General features: G+C 45.3%; 1 pseudogene; it reads right to left on the bottom strand.

Moving 5' to 3' along the window:
• Positions 1-8,198: 8,198 nt before the first annotated feature.
• On the bottom strand, positions 8,199-8,567 carry LOC104859219 (annotated as a pseudogene).
• Positions 8,568-9,504: the final 937 nt, after the last annotated feature.

Here is a 9,504-nt window from a genome sequence, read left to right as displayed (position 1 = left end):
AACTTGGAGTGTAAGGGTCAAAATGTTAGCTGTTCTATTAGCCCAGTTTGGGGTGTTCTAAGCAATATATTTTAGAGAACTTTTATAGTTCAATAACAAATTCACTTATTTAATATGCCAAGAAGTTATCAATAATTAGCATTGCAAGTATATAGAAATCTTTTACACAGATTAAATTAGATTTTACTCTTACATTGAAATTGGTATTTTTAAAACAGGTGTGCATGGTATAACCTCACTGACAACAATATAGAATATCTTAGAAGTTTAAGAAATAGTGTTAGTTACCACAAATAAAATTATTACTCAATATACAAATGTATCTCAGATAATAAGAAAACACTAATTAAATACAATAGAAGTATTTTGTTTTAAATGGCAGGGCCAAATTTAAAGAAATGCTAAGAAATGTGATCATTTTGTATGTCTCATGTCTAGATATAATGTATATTATGTAAACGAGAACTCTTATTACTTACTTTGCATATAAAGTTAACATTAAAGCTTATACCCACAACCTCTTTTTTCCTCAGATGTGTATGTACCTTTAGTCCTAGATATGCAGTATGTAATAAACTAGATAATACTTGTACATTTAACCAGTTATAACTGATCATTAAAAGTATTCTACATCAAGCTGAGGTTTTAGCTCAGGGGCACCACATTTGTCTCTGAAGTGTAATGTCCCTGATACAAAAACAAAAACAAAACCATCAATGATTAAATAATCTTTAACACTTAACCATAATGTTAACTGAAATAAATCACATGCTCAAGTGTAAACATCACATGGTTTCTCATTTATGAGAAGCCCAAAATATAAGTAAAGTGCACAATAAAAGATAAATATTAGGAAATAATGAGACTGATCTTTGGGATACAGAAAGGAAACCAAGAGAAGAAGGGGGAAGGAGGGAGGGTGGGGAAAAAAGATACTAAAGGAATAAAGAGTTATGCACATGTAACAACTTCCCATAATGAATATAAACTTTATAAACTATAAACATGCTCAAAATTTTAAAATGTAAGTGTTAAAATTTAGTATTTTTTGTTATTAAGTACACATTTTATTTAGAGTTGTTTTCCTTTTGTCTTAGTCCATTTCTGTTGCTAATTTCACAGTACCACAGACTGGGTAACTCATAAAGAAGAGAGATTTGTTCAGACTTGTGGTTCTGGTGTGCAGTTGAAAAGCCCCTCGGCGATGGTGGCCCTGCTGACATAGTCTGAGTAGGCGCAGGACCTCACCTGGCGCCAGACTTAGCCAAGCCCTCCAGGTAGCCCCCGTGAGATGACCCATGGCCCACTCGCCACTCAGAAAGGCGGAGTGATGCTGGCCTGTACAGTGCCACTTCTTACATCTCATGATGGGGATGAAACGTCAGCACGCGTTTCAATGGGGATGAGCCATAGCCAACCAGATCACCCCTCGTGTCCCTTTCTGTCCTAGGACCCCATCACCTCATCTCCTTGGGCAGCTCTGCCCTGGGACAGTAGAGGAGAAGGTTACATTGGGACATGGTTTGTAACAGGATCTGCAGTCGTGGTTCCACACACAGAGCCAAGACTAAGAAGGTCAAGACTGCGAACAGTCTTGAGAACAATACAATAACATTCTGGGAACAGTCTGTTTTGAAAAGTATATGAATATCTAGAACCAGATGTTCATAAAATATATTTTCTAATGCTTTGCTAGAGATAATCTCTAAGGAACAAACTGTTTTTTCTTATGGAAGTATTATACATGCACCTAATACAGGTTGCTGAGAGTTGGCTGCTGTTTGCCTGTGAGAGCTTCAGCCCTCTACTCCACAAACTACATTTCTATTTTCTGGCTCTCCTCTGCATCCCCAACAACAGCACATGATGGCACCTCAGACTCCCCTTATCCTCAGTGCCATGATGGGAATCTGGTGTGCCCTTCAGGGGCTATGCACTGTCCCTCACCTGCATCCCCCGAGAGTCTGGCTGGGGTTAGTTATTGTGCAGAAGATCCAGGGAGGCCACACTGCAGAGCCCTGTGGCTGCAGCCCCCCCATTAGGGCCAGGCAGGGCCAGGGGTGAAGGGTCAGGCTTAGACGTGGCCTAAGTCCTCACCGCATACCCTTGCAGAGGCAGAAGACCTGGGCCCTGACTTTTTGCATTGGTATGTTTTTATCCTACATAGCCAACAGAGAAAACTCCAGTTTTCTAGGAATCTGGCCAGAGATTTAGATGCTCATGCTGACACAACCCCACTGCAATGGTATCACATCACGATGCTGTGGGGACGCCTACCTGGTGGCCCTCTCCAGCAGCCAGGGCGTCCACTGAAACGTAGACGTTGGGCCAGCAGGAGCTGGGGAGACCTGGCCAGCCTCTCCCTCCTGCTTGCCACTTGCCCTGCTGCAATCTGAGCTCAGGCCACGGAGGGGAGCACCCAGCACACCCCGCCACTGAGAGAAGCTGGTGCGACACACCGGTGAGCCCCCAAACCCACAGTCTTCATGCTCACCAGAGGACACCTGGGCTTTTCCTCCTACCAAAATGATTATGGACGCCACGCTGGGGTTACACGAGTGACAGGACCTGACAAGGAGAGGGACAAAAACACATGCATGATATGTGATGCATGTGAAACGTGCACTGCATGCGCATATGAAGACCACCCGAGGGCTCCATGGGGCCACCCACAGGGCTGTCTGGACAGAAGACCAGAAGGCCCACCCCACTCCCAAGAATAGCCTCCCAATAGCTAAGCCCTCTTCAGGTGGAGCCTGTGGTGGCCCAGGCCCCTGCGAAGACTCAGGTTGGCCCTCACTGCTCTGCCCCCTTAGTCATTCTCTGCCCTGCTCTTGCACACATGGTGCATTAACCTGTGATTGGTGTGCTGGCTTCAGAGTGGAAAGAACAACACTCTCCTTGGCCCACAACAGCCACCCATGAACGCAAGGCTGGCAGAGCAGGTGAGGCTGGCTGCAGGCTCATGCTCCACATCTAGGTGCCAGGTGCCATGTCAAACACAGGCCACAGATCTGCACACACACCTGTGCCTATGTTTACGGTGCCTACAGCTGTGGGTGGCACATGCCTGTAATTCTGCCTGCCTGGGAGCCTGAGGGAGGAGGACTCCAAGTTCAGCTTAGAGAGACTCTGACTCAAGTTAAAAAAAAAAAAATTAAAAAGGACCAGGAATACAAGCAATACTTGGCAGATTTTTCCTAATGTTTCCCAAGGTGATCATAAACTCACCAATGAAGAACTATCATCCTGAATAAATGCTCCTCCAAAAAATGTTCAGTGCTTTGCATATAGTAGAAAAATCTTTCTGTGAATGGTGGCTTCAAACAGTTCCACATCTGCTCATTGCTCCATGATCCTTCCCATTGATCATCAGGGAAGTGGCCCTTGAAGGGCTTTTGGGCTGGGCACCTGAAAGCAGCCAGTGCTGTCCCCTCTGAGCCAGAACCAGAGCCACCTACACCCTGATATAACACCACAAAGCAGCTTTAAGAGTGGTGGCTGCAGTGTCCCAGGCTCCCAATACAAAAATTTCCTTCACTTTCTCCAAATATTGATAGAACTCTTTCCAGGAAAGTCTACTCCAGGGATGGCAGCAGCATCACAGAGGCTAAGCAGGAGAGCAGAGTGATGCACAGGACTGGGGACATCTACAACCTGAGTGGTCACCAGCTCTTGGGACTCTGTTCACATAGCTGCTCCCTGACGCCATTGTGACAGCACAAAGGCAGAGACAGAATGCAGCACATGAGACATAATGCTGTCACTCTGCCTTAAAAAGGAAGGAAACAGGTGGGGGCCAGACCATAAGGACACTGTGCCATGCACAAATGGCCAAGCACTGCATGGCCCTACTAATCTGAGGGCCTCAGAGTCAGTCACCTAGAGCTAGGAAGGGGACAGTGAGGATGATAGGGAGTTAAACTGCTCCTTCACCTATTCCAACCCTCCAAAAATGTAAATTAGAAAAAAGAGGCCAGCTGGGGAGGCAGCTCACTGGCAGAGCACATGCCTACCATGTGGGGGATGGGGCTGAGGGAGTATTTAAAAGCACAGAAAAAATTTCAAGGAGAAAATTTCCAAAAGGGTTCTGACAGGAAGATGGAAGAGCCCAGCCACTGGCCAAGTCAAGTGCTGCTGGCTCTGCCTCCTTTTGTGCCTCCTCTGCCAGTGCCCTGATGTCCAGCACAGCCTTCCTCCCAGCAGGCATGGTTATACAATCCAGTCCACCCCTAGGCCATCCCTGCATTTCAGGTGGCTGGGACAGCTTGTCTGACACCAATCTGTGCTCCTATCAGGGGACACATCTGCCTCCTGAACCTTCTCACTGGATGGGCAGGGAAGGATGATGCCCTGGCCAATGGGACTGACACCTGGGGATGCGTTGCATTGGCTTTGGGGACTGCAAACCCCAGGTGACAATGTCCCCAACACATGTGTTATCTTGGAAAACTGGGAGTTGATGGCAGTGGCCTGGGCCTGGTGGGACCCAGCACCGAGAGACCCACAGGTTCTACAGCGCTAAGTTCAGGCAGAAAAGCTGCCCTGGTGGAGCCAATCAGGTGACTCTGGGGAGCCCAAGGGAGGAGCTAATGTACCCCCTAGGTGCCCAGTTAAAGGGTCAGGTGTAGTCGACAGCAGAGGTAGGGACAATCAGACCCTGCCAGCCACCAAGGTCAGCATTAAACTGGTTCTGTTCCCAGCCCTGATACTGTTCTGGGCTGCTGCTGTGGACAGGGAATAGTTTTTGCTTTCTTGACTCTGCAGATCTGGAAACTCGCTCCTGCAGCCAGTGTGTGCAGCCGGTACACCACAGGACAGGAGAATATAAAACCCAAACCTGGACACAAACCACCCCCAGGACAGGCAATTAGGGCAATGCAAAGCTGACTGGGGAAATAGGTGTGACCTGTTAAAATAAGATCCCGGACACAAGCACAGAACAATTCCCAAAGTCCTGCATGTGGACTTCCCTTGAGAACTCCAGCAGGTCTTTGATAGGATTGCCTAGACCTGACCTCTGCTTGAGATGTGGAATCTCATTATCCAGATGTAGAAGTTCTCATGGATTTCCTCATGATTTGAGCAGCATAAACAAAAAACAGCTATGAGGAGCTCGTGCTACTATAACTTTTCATGAAAGCCCATACTGTTTCCCAGAGGCAGTGTTCACTTTTATTTTCACTTTTATGCTCTTTTTCTATCTACTTGGCCCAAGCTTGCTCCACAGAGCCAATTTCTCTCCCACTCTTAACTTTTACTTCTTGAATAAAAAATTTTTTGCTCTCATTTTGTTCAATTCTTTGTTCAAGTGATAGGAAAGTGGAATCCAACTCTGGAAGGAAAGGCAAGCAACTCAGAAACTGGTAATGTTTAGTTTTTGAGCCACTTTTTTGGAAACAAGTCACTCAGTGACACCCCTAGAGGACCCTGTACACACCTGTCATCTTTGGGTGTTGACATGCCTGACAGCTGCAACGCATACACAAATGGCCTGACTTATTCTAACCAGCCGCACCTGCGCGGAGGAACAGACGGTCTCCATGGAGACCAGAGTACCTGACCCAGTCCTGCTCCCAGAACAGAGGGCGCTACCATGCAGGAGGTGCCTCTTTGCTGAGCCCTCGGCCCAGCCCACCTGCTCCACGGGCCCCTCCACGGAGCCTTCACCCCACCGCGGCCAGACTTTGGACCACCTCACCCCGGACCTCCCTGGGCTGTACAGCCCAGGCCAAAGGAGCCCTCCCAGTTGTGCACAGTGCAGGCGTCTGTGAAAGGCTGCCCACTCTGAGAAGCCAGGGAAAGCGGGACAGGCCCTGCTGGGGTCACTGGCTCCTGAGAAAGCCCCTGTCGAGAGAGGGCGGGGCCTCAAGCAGCCAGTGCCCCCAGGACAATTCACTGGTGTCTGCCCACTTCCCTGTGGCCAAGGCGCCCATGCTCACACCTGCAGGGCCAGATCCATGTCTAGCTCCTCTTCTAATGTCTATTGCAAAGAGGCTTTTGCACCTTCCCTTGGATCGGCTGCAGCTGCTCTGTGACTGTGGAATCCTCAAAGGGCTCTATCTTTTCTCTTTTTCTTTCTTTCTCTTTCTTTTCTTCTTTCTTTCTTTCCAGAAGCACATCCTAGACTACACATCTAAAAGATTATGTGTAACTCAGTGTCTGCCCCCAAAACATCACCTCTGGGTTATATTTTACCATATCGGCAGCACTCTAATTTTTTAATGTAATGACTACAGTAATCAGTTCATTACACAGATTAACCGTTCTTGAACTTACAAGGTCCAGAGGAGCAATGGAGCCTTTAAAAATACACAAGTATTTCCACTAAATGTATTTTCACCCTTACATCTAAATAGACCTAGGCAGTTAAAAACGTAAGAAAAATAAGAGCTATTAGCTATGTATTAACTGAGAAGCCACATATAAACCAAAGAATATGGAAAGAAAGGAGCTGAAAGGATAAAAGTTGGGGGCAAGAGATGTGAAAGAGTTGGGAACAAAGTGCATCAGACTTTATGTACTAGTAGCTCCAATCCATTTAAATATTGACCAGTTAAACTTAGTCCTTAGGATGCAGCATGTGAGTAGAGTTTAATCTGGCTGGTCCTAACTTTCACCTAAGTTGTAGTGTGAAGACCAAGTTTCCAGGTCACAGTGGGCTCTATGCCCCTTACTGTCGCGAGCCGGCGACGCAGAGCACTGTCCAGCAGTGTCGCAAACCTGAAAGAGCAGCGGGGTGGAGATGGGGCAGAGAGAAAGGAAGGACGCCAAGACAAGAGTCTGATCAAGGCGGCGTTTATTGCCGGCAAGCACCGGCCTTTTAAAGCAAAAAACCACAAACTATTATGGGATGGGTTTACCATAGTAACTGAAAGGTCACACAGGAAAAGAGCAAACAGGTTCACCAAAACAACCCACCGTGAGTAGTAGTAACCCGGACAACCACACATCTAAAGGTCAGAGACAAGAAACTGTTAACTTTCAGGAATTCCACAAAGGAAACACTCTACCTGCTAAACTGGAGAAACAACACATATGGAGTTACTAGAGTTAACGGTACTTACAACCAATACTCATGATCCCCACACCCTACCCAGAATAGAGTAAATGCAAAAGTTCCTTTCTGAAAAATTCCATTCTATGTGGCAGTTTCTCTGTGCTTTGACAATTGCAGTTCCTCTTTTAAGGCATCTCCACCCTGCTTCTGTTCCTCTTTTTAAGATAAGCTTCTTTCTGTAATTCAATTAATATAGGAATTAAGTATAGTTGATATAAAAGCTTATTTTTGGGTGATCTAATCAATATAGGAATTAGTTATAGCTGATATAGGAATTAATTATAGTGGATATAGACAGTCATATATCTCAGTTAGCAAAAGTCAGAAAAGAGGAATTGTCTACTGAAAAGAGGAATTGTTTAAAGGCCTTAGGTAACTTTCCAATACGTACCCTCCCAGCACCCCATAATAAATTTGCAAATGTAAGCATTAGATCATGTTCCAATGTGCCCTTCCGATGCCCCTTGATGATAAGGAAAAACTAAAAATAGTAACAGAAAAATGCTATATAAACTTGGTTCAAAGTTGGATCTGGGCTCTCAGTCTGAAGCCGCTGTGGTGGTGACACCTGAGAGTCCAAGCTCGAGCTTGCAATAAACTCCTCTTGCAATTGCATCAGACATGACTCCTTGGTGGTCTTTGGGGACTTTGCGACTTGGGCACAACAGTAGGTCCTTTGCAATAGAATGAATACAGTAGCAACTTCATATTCTTTACCTTTGTTTTCATAACTGTTTTGAGTTTAAATGCATTTCACTTAAAAACACCTCCTACGGGCCAGTGCTGCTTTTCCACATCCAAGTACACACATGTACCACTACCCCTCACACCTTACTGCTATCCAAATTTAAGTCAATAAGGAAAGCTTTTTAGTCTCACACCTAGGTTATGCCTGAAGAACTGGCTTTTCACACACATAGTTCTCTGCTAGGAGGCGATGTTGGTACAGAAGTGCAGTATTTCTAGGTTGCTGCTTCTGAGTAGGTACAATAGGCAGCACTGCTGTGTCAGGTAAACATGTGAGCAGGGGAAGATGAATTGTGGGCTCACAGAAAGCAGTCCAATGGAAATCAAAAGGGCTTTCTCTTTCAGAGTTCCTCTGTCTTTATTTGTAGAGGTTATCCAATAATTTCTTTAATTACATCTCACACTTCTGAGTCCATTCCCTAGCTATTCTGTTGTACTTTTCTCTGTTGGGTAGATCTGAGCAATCTCAGGCACTAAAGGATCATCTGGATTGGGATCACACAACACAGAAGAGATGGACAAGAGTACTTTTGAAATAGTTATTTCTGGAGACCACTGTGCCCATAGAATAGGAAGACAGATGCTGCCTTTATTGTTAATATTTGCATGATAAATTCTTGTTGTAAATGCAATCTTAAGTGGTTTGAATAGGCAATCTGTTAGGAATAAATTGTTGGGAAAAATACCCCACCCTGCCAGAGGGACTGTCATGTGGCCCCATTATTGTAGCTTGCCAGTGGAACATGTAATCTCCAACAGGACCTGTGAGTCCTGTGCTGATGGGTCCTGCACCAGATCATTCAATTCCTGTGTGTTCTATTCAGAGCCGTGGTGGGAGGAGGACAGTGGCATTTCCCAGGTCGGGACAGGGAAGGGACTGGGGCCTGAGACCACCTCAGCGGACTGGGGTGGGATGGGAAGCTGGAGAGCGCAGGTCCAGCAGGACACTCACCTTGACTCAGTAGTGCAGCCTCTATGTGAAGGTGCCCCAGCCACTGTGCCACCACCGCTGACTCCACTTTAAAGTGGAGGATTGAAACAAAAGTTAATTTTCCCCACACTTCTCTAAATAGTAGTTAAATAAAAGGCATGGCCTCAAACTTATTACAGCAAGGAGGGAAAATAAATGAAAAGCCCATGTTGCAAAGAAGAGCTTTTCCCCTCTCACTCTTAAGGGTGTAACTTTCATGTTAGTGACACAGGACAGACGTAACTCCACCCTGCTATGTGCCAGCCAGACTGTTTCTCTGTTCTCCAAGACTGAAGAATGAATTTTAGGAAGGTAAAGATTAGGAAAATTGATTGGGAAATAGGAATAGCTCCTGAGAGATAGGAGCGGTCCCGAGTGGGTGCCCAAAATTCAGTATTTTTAAAGTAACCAAAAAAGCTGAAATACATGAAACTAACCTAGTAAATTATAAAACATTTTTAACCTAGTTTTTGTAAGTTTAACCAAACCTGTTTAATATATTAAGAAAGCCTTATTGCTTTGGACATAGAACACTTACTGCTTCGTTATTGCTAATGCGTACATATATAAATATGTGTAATATCTAATAAATATTATATGCATAATTTTTGATAATATGCTGGGTGGTTTTCCATTAGACTCTGGTGTAAAATGTGAAAAGCCACTCATCAGTGAAGAAAACTGAAACAAGTTGTTTTAGGCAGCTGTTTATAGCCATTGGTGGGGG

This window comes from Fukomys damarensis, unplaced genomic scaffold (genome assembly GCF_012274545.1).
Source record: "Fukomys damarensis isolate Sample0158 unplaced genomic scaffold, DMR_v1.0_HiC HiC_scaffold_24, whole genome shotgun sequence".
Classification (NCBI taxonomy): Eukaryota; Metazoa; Chordata; class Mammalia; order Rodentia; family Bathyergidae; genus Fukomys; species Fukomys damarensis.
This window is presented reverse-complemented; position numbering and strand designations above follow the sequence as displayed.